This window comes from Scyliorhinus torazame, chromosome 12 (genome assembly GCF_047496885.1).
Source record: "Scyliorhinus torazame isolate Kashiwa2021f chromosome 12, sScyTor2.1, whole genome shotgun sequence".
Taxonomy (NCBI): Eukaryota; Metazoa; Chordata; class Chondrichthyes; order Carcharhiniformes; family Scyliorhinidae; genus Scyliorhinus; species Scyliorhinus torazame.
The window spans coordinates 192,354,883-192,367,967 of record NC_092718.1 but is presented as its reverse complement, the minus strand read 5'-3'; positions in this window follow the sequence as shown (position 1 = coordinate 192,367,967).

The window sequence follows — 13,085 nt, the reverse complement described above, 5'->3', positions numbered from 1 at the left end:
GATCAGGGGCGACATTCTCCGACCCCCGCCGGGTCGGAGAATCGCCGGGGGCTGGCGTGAATCCCGCCCCCGCCGGTTGCCGAAGTCTCCGGCACCGGATATTCGGCGGGGGCGGGATTCGCGCCGCGCCGGTTGGCGGGCCCCCTGCTCGATTCTCCGGCCCGGATGGGCCGAAGTCCCGCCGATAAATTGCCTGTCCCGCCGGCGTAAATTAGACCACCTACCTTACCGGCGGGACAAGGCGGCGCGGGCGGGCTCTGGGGTCCTGGGGGGGGCGCAGGGCGATCTGGCCCCGGGGGGTGTCCCCACGGTGGCTTGGCCCGCGATCGGAGCCCACCGATCCGCGGGCGGGCCTGTGCCGTGGGGGCACTCTTTCCCTTCCGCCTCCGCCACGGTCTCCACCATGGCGGAGTCAGAAGAGACTCCCTCCACTGCACATGCGTGGGAAACTGTCAGCGGCCGCTGACGCTCCCGCGCATGCGCCGCCCGGAGATGTCATTTCCGCGCCAGCTGGCGGGGCAACAAAGGCCGTTTCCGCCAGCTGGCGGGGCGGAAATTCCTCCGGCGCTGGCCTAGCCGCTCAATGTTGGGGCTCGGCCCCCAAAGATGCGGAGCATTCCGCACCTTTGGGGCGGCGCGATGCCCGTCTGATTGGAGCCGTTTTGGGCGCCGCTTCCGGAGAAGTTCGCCCCAGAACCTTGTAGTGAATTTTCTTTTACCCCTGATTCAGTTTTGGCAGCAATAACATGCAATTCCGCAATTCCCGTAACACTGGAAAATGCCACAAGGTACATCGGAGAAGTGGAATTGGACAAAATGGAAATTGGCCTGGATTTTTTGGTTGTCATGACGTTGAAACTGCCAGCACTCACCATCAATTCTATTCTGAAGCTGACGGGGCAGCTTCCTTCAATGTCAGTCACTGACCCTAAAGTCTAGGCCATTATCATGGACGACTAAAAGCTTCTCTAAGTAAAATAGTTTCTCCTAAGTCGCCTATCGCATTTTTTAGTGACTATCATACAGTTCTGGTCACCCACAAGTGGAAACACTACCTACCCCTATCAAACCTTTCACACTCTTAAAGGCCTCGAAAACATTCCCTCCTGCTAATCCTCGGAATCAAACAGAATTTCCTCCTCCTGAACCCAAGGTCTCAGCAAAAGTGCACAGGTCTCTGAGTGTCAAACTAAACCGACATTCCAGGCTTTCCAACGTAGTCACGACTGACTGAAATGCTGAGCCAATTACTCCCTGCATTTGCTGTTGCTAAGCTCCCTGCAAAGATGCGCACAGGGACCTGCGAATTGTAGATCAGACACTGGTAGTGGATGTAAGTCATGCATGCTCAATCTCATTGTTGGATGGCAATATTCATACTGAATTATCTAATGATATTAATGTCAGTACCTCCTGGTCAGGAAGCTCGCTTGCTTGAATGATGGACTTGGAGCCGATTTAACCTGTTTTGAACGCTGACAATTCTGACTCCGTCTTTCACCCTTGTAAGGAAGTCAGGATGGGGTGAAAAAAAGGGACTACATGGAATGCGAAGAAAATCACCTCACTGTTGCAATAACTCAAGCTGGTCAACAGTGTTCTCCAGGTGCGCAGCTGGGTCAAACAGTACTTTTCCGCCTTTCCGATGAAGCAATATTCTACCTTGCTCAAGAGGATCTTATTGCGCTTTGGTTCGCAGCTGGCCAGTACGTTGGGAATATATCAGCAGATGGGGGGGCGGGGGGGGGGGGGCTCTGTTGCAGGTGTGAAGGCAAAGTGGACTGAGGAGCTGGGTCCGCTCATGGAGGTGGAGGTTTGCAGTGAGGCGCTGAGGAAGGTGAACTCGACCTCGTCCTGTGCAAGACTGAATCTCGTCCAGCCAGAAGTGGTGTTCCGAGTACACTTTATGAAGGCGAGAATGAGTCGAATCTTTGAAGGGGTGGGTGATAGATGCGATCGGTGTCTAGGGGGCCCGGCACATTTCGCTGTTCTGTTTGTGCTCAAAGCTGGTGGACTTCTGGAGGTTCTTTTCTGAGACTATGTCAGCAATCCTGAACTTTGGTTGGAGCCTTGCCTGCTGGTGCCGATTTTGGGGGTTTCTGTTGTGCCAGAATTCCGAACGGGAGCAGGGGGCAGACATTCTGGCTTTTGCCTCACTGGTGGCATGGAGGCGAAATCTCACGGGCTGGAGGTTGATTACACCGCCAAGCGCCTCAGCCTGGTTAGGTGACTTGATGGAGCTTTTACACCTTGAGAAAGCTAAATTTACCCTGAAAGCGTCAGTGGAAGGGTTTTCCGCAGATGGGGGCCTTTTATATTGTACTTTAAAGAGCTGGTCATTGCTAGTTATGGGGAGGGGAGGGGGGGGGGGGGGGGATTTAGTAACTAAGTTTTCTGTTGTAAGAGAAAAGGGGTGGAGGAGGGGACTCTTACTGCTTGTTCAAGTGTTATTCTGTCTTTTTGTAAGTTTTGTATTAAAATTGTTTTAAAAAATGTAATAAAATTATTCCCGAAAAAACAAATGGAAACGTGAATCGGCTAATAGGCACTTTGGAGGTAATTCTTCATCAAAAACCAGTCACTCAAATTACTGCAGTTACAAAGAAATAAAGGATTTAGGACAGAGAGTACGCCACTGTTTATGCAGAGGGGTATGTAGCTGCAAAAAATGTTGCAATCTTTGTAGAGATCTATAACTATTTGAAAAAGGAATCCAGACTTCCAGTTTATAGCTGATCTTCTAGGCACTTTATAATTTAAACTACAGAACAGAACTTTTAACACAACTGAAAAACCATCACTGTCCATTAAGTAGACATTCAACTCCTCTGGTCCAAGATCATTTTCACTCCTGAGAGTTTACTCCTGTTCTTTACCTTTCCCTGCTTGGAACTGTTGCGTTTTCTTCTTTTACTCTTTTACTCTGTCCTTTCTGTGGCTCTGTTCCAATTATGGCAATCAGTGAGTTTGCCCTTCTTTCTATGTTATCTATATTCTGATGCTTAGAGTCGCCAGGTATCAAATGATACCACCACAAGGTTCAATCGGCTATCAATCAAAGAGCCAAACACCAGTTAGTTAGTTCAAGGTCAAGGGTACTTTATTTACACACAATTAGTCATGCAACATAAACACTACTAGTTAACTACACCTATCGATTAAGACAACCTGTACTTAACTTCGGGCACCCGGCTTAGGTCAGAGAAACAGTGGCCGCTGTTCGATTCTGGATCTATCGAGTTCGAAGGAGTAACTGCTGCTCAGTTAGGCTCATCCATCTGGTAGAGAGCGTTGAACTTGAACTTGCTTCTGGTGGTGCTGCAATTGGAGATGGCAGTGACCGGGGTACCAGGTCCAAGAGAGGACGAACATGTGACAAACTCTTCTTCTTATACTTGGGGGTTTCTGTGCTCTTTTGGGCGGTCCTTCAGTTTGGGCCTCACTAATTGGGTGATCCCTGATCACTCCGTTCGATTCCTAACCAATAAGTGGGCGGGGATCTGGATGGCTGGGCGTGTCCCAAGCGGTCACTGACCCCGTTGTTTACGCTTCCTTTGAACAGGGAGTGGCACTGAAATGTCTGGGACTGTACCGGTCGCTTGAGTACCAGTCCTTTGTTTTGGTGAAGATGGGCCATCAAATGCTAATCGGCCCCATTAAAATGCTAATTGGTCGGAGTTTCGATACCATCTGGACTTCTTGCTTGCAAATATGCATTTCAGGCTCTGAGCCTGCCTGAATCTTGGCTTGTCCATTTTACCCGCTAGGCTCTGCAAGTTTCTCTGTACCTAGTTGTAAGTGGCCATCCCAGATGGCTACAGAACTGTCTGGGAACTGTCTTTCAAAGTGAGGGGTTTTCCTCAGAGATTCTTCCTCTCGCGCAAGCTAGGTGAATCTTCTAGTCTCATTTTAACTCTTTAAGAATTCAACCTATTCAATACACCGCGAGTCCCACCCATATTCCTGTATGCTGAACACACTGTCTTGCTGCCTGCAGCTATTCTTCCTCTCCCAGATCCTGCTGGACTCACCTTGTCTGTGTTTTTAAGGATATCTTAGACCCGTCCCCATTCAAAACCAATCTCTAAGTGAATCACATGGGTGTTGTTTCCATGTAGAAACGCTGATCGTCTGATCCCAACTCTCTTTTATCTTGGAAGTAAATGTACAGTTTGAAGCACAACTGTTTACAGTACAACATTCTCAACACTTTCTAGGACTTTGGAGACCCACAGTCTATTTGGCATGCAGGCAGCTGCCATGGTCTTCAAGTGTGAACACTTTGCACCTTCTTCCCTGTAAAATAATCTAGACTAGGGGTTTTCAAAGTGCGGGTCGCAACCCAAGGGTGGGTCATGGGCTGGTGTCAAAAGGGGTGGTGTCACCATGAGAGAAAAGAGTAATTCTTAGTGCACAGCAATATCACAACAACAATTAAAGTAACTGGTCGGGAAGCTACCGAGAGCACAGGCAGATATGACCAGCACGTTGCCTGGTAACTTCTTGCAGCTCATATGGTGCACTGGTTGCTAGGTCTTTGGCGGCAGCTGGCTCCAAGGTGCCTTTGCGCTGTGGTCGACCCCGTAGTGGGGAAGGGGGGTTAGGAGAGGACCAAAAGCAGGGCGTTGCGATGCATTTGATCACTAGTTGCCACAGAAAGTGATGTGATAATGGCGGAAACTTCATCCGAGAGAGTTGACTGGAATTATGTTTTTAAAAAAAACATAAGTAATGTAAATTGTAAGGTGAACACATTAATCCATTTCCTGGTCAATAAGACATAGACTTTCCTTCAAGTATCAGGTAGTATGTTATGGGGAAAGAAATGGATAATTCAGAAACCCTCCAGGCGGAATGTACAGTGAGTATATTCAACTTACAAAATGGTAAGATGTTGATGAAATAATTAATATCTGAGAAAGCTTTGTTCAACGTCCATTCTGTCTAATTAATAACAACCAGAACAGTTAATTTGTCAGGGGTCTGTGGGCAGATTTAGTGTTGTCAGCATTCATCAATATCGATGAATTGTTTCTAACAGTGCACTTTGATGTTGAATACACTTGCATCAAGTAATAGAATTGCATTGAAGCCAATTATAAATCAAGACTTTAATATCACTATCTTTAGGTTTATGACTGTTTTATTTACAAGAACCATGTATGGCTTTCTCCCAGTGATATCTTTTCTTTGTTCTCCTCACCTCAGTCTTCTTCCTTTGTTTCTTTTTTTCCCCTTGAAGCAGTGTCCCATGATTAATGGAGGTTCACAATTGTTTGCACCCCTCCAATATCTCTCATGAGTAACTATTCTTCATGTGTTACCCTGATGTGGAAATGCCAGCGTTGGACTGGGGTGGGAGGAGGGGGGGGGGGGGGGGGGTGGGTAGTGAGCACAGTAAGAAGTCTTACAACACCAGGTTGAAATCCAACAGGTTTAATTGGAATAATGAGTTTTTGGAGAACAGCTCCTTCCTCAGATAGGGTGCTCCTTCAGAGGGTCGGTGCAGACTCAATGGGCTGAGGGTGCACGTGTCCCGGAGCAAGATACCCTTAGCAGGCTGTGACCCTCCAGGTCTCAAAACATCAGAGGATGCCTTTGAAAGTCAGGCAACGGGTCAAAGCAGTCAGCAGGCTGCATGCATCTCTGCTGCAGATGTTAGGGCTGCTCATTGACATAGCGGTAGGCTTAGAAAAAATGTAATGTTTTGAATGCACCATGGTGTTACGGATGTTCATTTACTGTACGTTCTCTCCACTATTGCACATATATTTTGCATTTACCCTTCTTCAAGTGTCCCGTGTTCAATGGCTGATCAGTGTGATGCAAGGTCTTGCCTTCATTCATGGGTACGTGCCCCCCTCCCAAGTTATCTACCATTTGGATTCCCAGTCCCATTAACTCTCACTCAATCTCATCACAGTGATTTGCCTTTATTTCCACATCTACACGTACACATGCAGAGGCACTTCATGGCCGAGATTCTCTGACCTCCCCGTGGTGTGTTTTGCGGCGACGGGAGGTGGCCCACTGTTAGTTGGTGGCAGGATTTTCTTATGCCCTCATATGGCATCCTCAGGTGGCTCACCTGAATGCTCGGTCTCTTCAGATTCATCCCCTTCCAAATATTACTAATCGAGGAGCGTCTAGCTCCTCGATGTCTCCCTCTGGCAGCACATTCTCCCTGTGTTGACTAATGGAGAGCACCGCCTGATTGGTCCAAAAATCTAAAATGCATCATTAAGAGGCCAATAGTTTGTTCTGTTAAAGAGTTTGCGTTTCAATGTGTAGCATTGTATCTCTTGTCAGATGCACTCTGTGGCCAATCAATGGGAATCTTTAGCCATGGCGTTTTAGACGCAGATCGCTCTGCGCATGCGCAAGCTGCACATGCGTAATTGAAGAAAAAGCAGTAAAGGAAAATAGATTTGCGCATGCGCAATCGAATGCTACGCATGACATCACGAGCGTCATGATGTCAAAAGACTCAGACTACGCCCACTTAAAAGGGAAATGCCCGAAAATCACAACTAAGACTCATAAAGATACAAAATCCAAAATTCTTACCTCAAAAGGCACAACAATGCTTGAATTTCAACAAAAAGTTGAAAATAACTTTTGCAGCACCAGGGAACTAGCAATTTTCAGCTTAAAAAGTGAAGAGCAAATTTACAAATCCAGAACTGATGAAGATGATTTGTTAATAAAAAGTGAAGAGCTCAATAGCTCAATAGCTCACTAGCCAAGGGCTGGTTTAGCACACTTGGCTAAATCGCTGGCTTTTAAAGCAGACCAAGCAGGCCAGCAGCATGGTTCAATTCCTGTACCAGCCACCCCGAACAGGCGCTGGAATGTGGCGACTAGGGGCTTTTCACAGTAACTTCATTGAAGCCTACTTGTGACAATAAGCGATTTTCATTTCATTTCATTTTCATAACAAATCCGAAGCCAAAGAAGATTTGTTAATCAAAAGGGAAAAGCACAAAAACAAATCCAAAACAACAGAAGATGATTTGTTTATCAAAGAATGCTACTCAGACATGGCTGAGTTGTTCGGATATGATCATAAAAGCATCAGCGACACGGTTGAAAAGCTCAACACGACTCTACTCATGGTAGACAAATCCAATACCAGGATGCAATGGCAGATTGTTGATACATTGGATGACAGCAACCTGTCAAATACCCAAGAAGAAAACGAGGCCACAAAACGAGTACTGACCGACTCCATTGAGAGCGAACACTGCACGACTCCACACAGTGAGCGATGAAAGACTCCACAGAGAGAGTGACACAAGCCTCCACAGGGCTCTCATTGACAGACTCCAAAATGGAAGCAAAATTGATGCATGAACAAGACCATGAAGGTCTATCCATCTTATCTGAGCTACCAGAAGCGGACTATGAAAGTCTACCAAACTCACGTGAACAACAAAAAGACTATGAAAGTCTACCCAGCACACATGAACAACAAGGAGACGATGCATGTCCAACCACTGTGTACGAATAGTGACAATGTGATCACAATCAGCATACACGATGTGCAAGATCACAGCGAGACTGACAGATCTCAGCTCGTCTACACAGAAGCACTCAACAATCAAAGTGAAACTACTCTTGAGTCCAGTGGGACCGCATCAATTAAAACCTCATCGACTCTTGACAACCCACAAGAAACTGAAACCTTGATGACGTTGACTCCAGACGAGGAGTACCAAGACACAAACGGGGAAGCAGAAATGACTCCAGAAGAGGAGCACCAAGGAATCAAAGAGTAATCACATCAACCACAAATGACTGATGTCACCAAGATCAATGCAACATCGGGGGCGTAATTCTCAGGAAACGGCGCGATGTCCGCCGACTGGCGCCCAAAACGGCGCAAATCAGACGGGCATCGCGCCGCCCCAAAAGTGCGGAACGCTCCGCATCTTTGGGGGCCGAGCCCCAACATTGAGGGGCTAGGTCGGTGCCGGACGAATTTCCGCCCCGCCAGCTGGCGGAAAAGGCATTTGGTGCCCCGCCAGCTGGCGCGGAAATGACACCTCCGGGCGGCGCATGCGCGGGAGCGTCAGCGGCCGCTGACGGCATTCCCGCGCATGCGCAGTGGAGGGAGTCTCTTCTGCCTCCGCCATAGTGGAGACCGTGTGGAGGCGGAAGGGAAAGAGTGCCCCCACGGCACAGGCCCGCCCGCAGATCGGTGGGCCCCGATCGCGGGCCAGGCAACCGTGGGGGCACCCCCCAGGGCCAGATCGCCCCACACCCCCCCAGGACCCTGGAGCCCGCCCGCGTCGCCTTGTCCCGCCGGTAAGGTAGGTGGTTTAATTTACGCCGGAGGGACAGGCATTTTAGCGGCGGGACTTCGGCCCATCTGGGCCGGAGAATCGAGCGGGGGGGGGCCCGCCAACCTGCGCGGCGCGATTCCCGCCCCCGCCGAATCTCAGGTGCCAGAGACTTCGGCAAACGGCGGGGGCGGGATTCACGCCAGCCCCCGGCGATTCTCCGACCCAGCGGGGGGTCGGAGAATCTCGCCCCAGATCATTCTCACAATCCTCAAGAAGAAATGCTCAATGAAACATAAGACACCACAAAGGACACTGGCACCAATAACTTTGAGAATGACTCAAATTATCCACACGGAACAGTCATTGAGCACAAAAGGACAACACCAAAAACCACAAGAAGCACAACAGAAACAAGAATAATAACAAAAACAACAAGAAGCACAACAGAAACAACAAAAACAACAAGAAGCACAACAAAGATAACAACAAAAACAACAAGAACAACAACAAGAAGCATAACAAAGACAACAACAGAAACAACAAGCACGACAAAAACAAGAACAACAATGAAAACAACAAGCACAATGACAGAAACAACAAAAACAACAATGAAACAACGACCTGTACAACCTGGTACAACTCTGCACATGAAGGACAATGCAACAGCACACTCCAAAACAATGACAAGAGTACAAACATACCATGGCATGACAACGAATCTCACAAATTCACATTTGCTCCAGAACAAACAAGCACACCAGTTTTCAAGGCAGATGACATACAGACTCGATACAGCAAGCACAGAAAAAAGTCCAGGTCAGACAACAAAGATGACATACAGCATCAATACCGCAAGCACAGCAAAAAGTCCAGGTCAGACAACAAAAGTGATTTGACCACTTGAACACCTCATGATAACCTGTTGGTTACTTAAATACAGTGACGTGGAGATGACCCACCCCCTTGTGCATGCGCGGGGATGATGTCAGCAGCCGCTGATGCTCCTGCGCATGCGCAGACTGGCATGGCGCCAAAGGCCTTCCATGCCAGCTGGCAGGACGGCAACCACTCCGGCGCGGGCCTAGCCCCTAAAGGTGAGAGCTTGGCCCCTAAAGGTGAGGAATCTCCGCACCTTTTGGGCGGCCCGACGCCGGAGTGGTTCACACCACTCCATCCCGCTGGGACCCCCCGCCCCGCCGGGTAGGGGAGAATCCCGCCCCATAAGTCAGGAGGTCACTCTTCACAGGAACGGCAGCTAGTGAGCAGGACACAGACCGACAGCTCTCATATAACATCTAGTATAAGCTCTGGAGAGAGAACAAACTTACACAATAGAGCACCTACTTCAACTGTAAGACTACGAGCTTTATTCAGTTGCCACATTCCGGCGCCTGTTCGGGTACACGGAGGGGGAATTCAGAATGTCAAAATTACCTAATAGCACATCTTTTGGGACTTGCGGGAGGAAACCTGAGCACCCGGAGGAAACCCACACAGGCACGGAGAGAACGTGCAGACTATGCACAGACAGTGACCCAAGCCGGGCGTTCCCCGCTGAGGCCCCAAAATAAAACTGAGTCCTGTTAGATAGTGGGGTCTTCCTCAGCACTCGACTAAACGCGCTCGACACGGGACTCTGTTTCATTTGCGTTAGATTGTGCCCTATGTATGTGATAATATGAGCTCATCTTCATTGCTACATTTCACTGATATTTTTGGTGCTATTCTGGGTACCTCATTAAAAGTAACCAAAAATGTAAAATTGATAAATTCTGCCCTATTATTGGGTGTGCAGTCTTCTCTTTCATTTGTGTTTTCTGAGTTGACCGAAATGTAAATTTCAACAATTTTGCTGTTTTTAAAAAATGTATAAAGGGGGTAATTTTACAAATTTGCACTCTACTTCCCAGATGTGGCTGTACAACTTGTCAAAACTGGACTGTTCCTGGCCTTTTGTTGTCAATGCTGTTACAAGCTCCATGGAGATGCCCATGGAATTATTGAGCGGCTGATTTTTTGCTGTCTTTGCTGCCTCCTTTCCAATGACAACACAGCCAGAATTCACTGCATGTGTGGAACCCTGTAGCTTCCAACTCCTGATCTCACCAATCCACACAATACTGGCTCAGCAATATGTGCTCCCCTAAACTGGACTGGTCACAACAAATGGTCATAGGTAACTCAGAGGGCTTCAGGCCATCGTCACACGGTCCTCGAACTGAAGCGGAACGAATGGCGTTCACTGATGCACCTCATGAAAAAAAATGCCTAAATTACAGATGAGCATGTCAACGTTTGAAATGGTAACTAATGCCCAGCATTCACTTCCCCCTATGGTAAGGTCTATAGAAAAATGAGAGTTTTAACACATCCAGCTGATAATCATTGAGAAATACTTCATATTAGGTGAAGGGAAAGACAAACTGAGATATCCTCAACCCGATTAGTATCAGGTCCCATGTGCAGCCATAGGGACTATCCCTAATGGAGCCAATAAAAGGTTACAATTCATTTTCTCCCAATTCATTCTGTGAATGAACGCTCTCTCCAGCTGCTGGCTACATATTTTGCAGAATATTCCATCCTATGTTATATTCTGCTTAATAAGCCAGTCTTTGAAAGTGCAATCCTGTGCCGGGCAATCAGTCAAATGGCCCTATTAGTCATTCAGTTTAGGGTTTTCAAATTTGCAACTTGAAAATTGTTTTCAATCATTTATAATTTCAAATTGCAACGAAAAAATAATTTTAATTATAGCAAGCTATGGCAGTTGTATTATTAATTCCACCTAGTTGTGCTTCTAATCCACCTATTTGGCCAGCATGTTAATTTTCAAAAGGTGACCTTATCTGAACACTTACTTATACGATGTTTATCAAGTTGTTTCTAGAGTAGCTACGAAATGTCTTCCAAAAGTAAATCACAATAATGAATGTGTTCAATACTAATTATCCAAATGGGGATAATTCAGAATCTCCTCATCTCTCTATCTGTTAATTAATTAATGGTTTAAATGTCATCTTGATGGGAAGTGCTTGTCAGAAATGGAATCCACGATTGTGATTTACAACTTGGCTTCCAACAGCTTGAAAGCTGCAGCACCCCAGGGTTAAATTTAATTCAAATGTAAGATAGTCAATTGTTCTCTAACAATTTTGCTAAAACTCCCCATCGGGAAAGCAGTATGAAGCATTGATGGGATATATGCTTCCCTTCCTACTCATTGTCATTTGTTGGAACCTGAAATATTAAATTAAAATTAGTGGTTTGGCATTCTGTAACAGATTTGTTATGTGCAGTGCTGAATGCGGTAATTGAAGGGATTACCCACTGTGTTGCCGAGGAGGCCTTTTCTAAAGAGCAGCCTTTCAAAATATCAAGTACCTGTGTCAGGAGCCTAATCCAGTCTTAGCTGCCAGATGGAGACAATATGACCGGGCTTGTTTGATGACTATGCTGGCTCTGCTTTACTTAATAAGCATTGAGCAGGTTAGAAGACTGATTAAAGGTGTGACCAAATGTTAAAATATTGGCGAGTTTGTGTCATCCGTTTTGCATTTATCATTTCATCTGGTGTACACAACATCCCACTGAATATTTTGCTCCAGCAAAAAGCAAAGTAGGTATTTTACACATGCCGTATATCTTCTGTGACCATAGATCCTTGACTATAAAACAAGGACGCTCGAAGTACAAAATCTGATTAAACACCATGTTGAATGCTCACCTTCTTCTCGTCATCAACTGACCCTTTTATCCACGTGCATTTCGGCCAAATGGACTAATATTCAATCACTTTAAGTTTTGTTGCTGTTTCTATTTCCTTTCCTTGATTTACTGAGATGATTTTCAATTATGCTAATACGTTACATGTATCTCATTTATATGAAGTATCACAGAGATACAAAATTGTTGATCACAAAATTTTGGTTGATCACCATTTTGGTACCATGTTGGGAGAATGAATAGAGGCTGCTGATTTTTGAAGTGAGGTTTCTCTGCTTTGTAAGATAATACCTGACCAGCCTTAGCATGGATTATATTGGGCTAGAATGCATCACTGCAGACCATTTGCTGGAGTCAAAGTTTGACAAGTAACAGCTTTTATTGATGTAAGGGTGTATGTTCCGCTTTAATGGTCCTAGCACACACCAACAATCATAGAATTTACAGTGCAGAAGGAGGCCATTCGGCCCATCGAGTCTGCACCGGCTCTTGGAAAGAGCACCCTACCCAAGGTCAACACCTCCACCCTATCCCCATAACCCAGTAACCCCACCCAACACTAAGGAAAATTTTGGATACTAAGGGCAATTTAGCATGGCCAATCCACTTAACCTGCACATCTTTGGACTGTGGGAGGAAACCGGAGCACCCGGAGGAAATCCACGCACACACGGGGAGGATGTGCAGACTCCGCACAGACAGTGACCCAAGCCGGAATCGAACCTGGGACCCTGGAGCTGTGAAGCAATTGTGCTATCCACAATGCTACCGTGCTGCCCATGTACATTCGGAAACCATGTACTGCCAGTTGTTATGTTCCATCCATTAAATTTTAATGGATGAAAGCCAATGAGCTGAAGGTGTAAAATTTACCAATTTGTGCTCCCAGAGTGTGCCAGGAATTATGAAGCAGAAAATCTTCCCGAGAGTATCTTTAGTGCAGAGAGGTACTCCAAGATGATTCTTGAAAATGGTTGAACTGAGGAAGGGGAGGAACAGGATGAAGGGGTGGGCTGTCATCCTGAATAGGCTCCACAAATATTCCCTTCCTCAATGATGGAGGAGCCCAGCACA